We start from the raw sequence: 474 nt of genomic DNA, 5'->3' as shown, positions 1-474 counted from the left end.
TCTTTTTTGGTTCCATATGAACTTCGAAGTAGTTTTTTTCCAATTCTGTGAAGAAAGACATTGGCAGCTTGATGGCGATGGCATTGAGTCTATAAATTACCTTGGGCAGTATGGCCATTTTCATGATATTGGTTCTTTCTATCTGTGAGCATAGAATGTTCTTCCATTTGGTTGTGTCCTCTTTTATTTTGTTGAACAGTGGTTAGTAGTTCTCCTTGAAGAGGTCCTTCACATCCCTTGTAAGTTGGATTCCTAGGTATTTTATTCTCTTTGAAGACATTGTGAATGGGAGTTCACTCATGATTTGGCTCTTTGTCTGTTATTGGTGTATAGGATGCTTGTGATTTTTGCACATTGATTTTGTATCTGGAGACTTTGCTGAAGTTGCTTATCAGCTTAAGGAGATTTTGGGCTGAGATGATGGGGTTTTCTAAATATACAATCATGTCATCTGCAAAAAGGGACAATTTGACT

This window comes from Colobus angolensis, unplaced genomic scaffold (assembly GCF_000951035.1).
Source record: "Colobus angolensis palliatus isolate OR3802 unplaced genomic scaffold, Cang.pa_1.0 Scaffold266, whole genome shotgun sequence".
NCBI classification, from domain to species: domain Eukaryota; kingdom Metazoa; phylum Chordata; class Mammalia; order Primates; family Cercopithecidae; genus Colobus; species Colobus angolensis.
Note: the sequence above shows the minus strand (reverse complement) of the source record.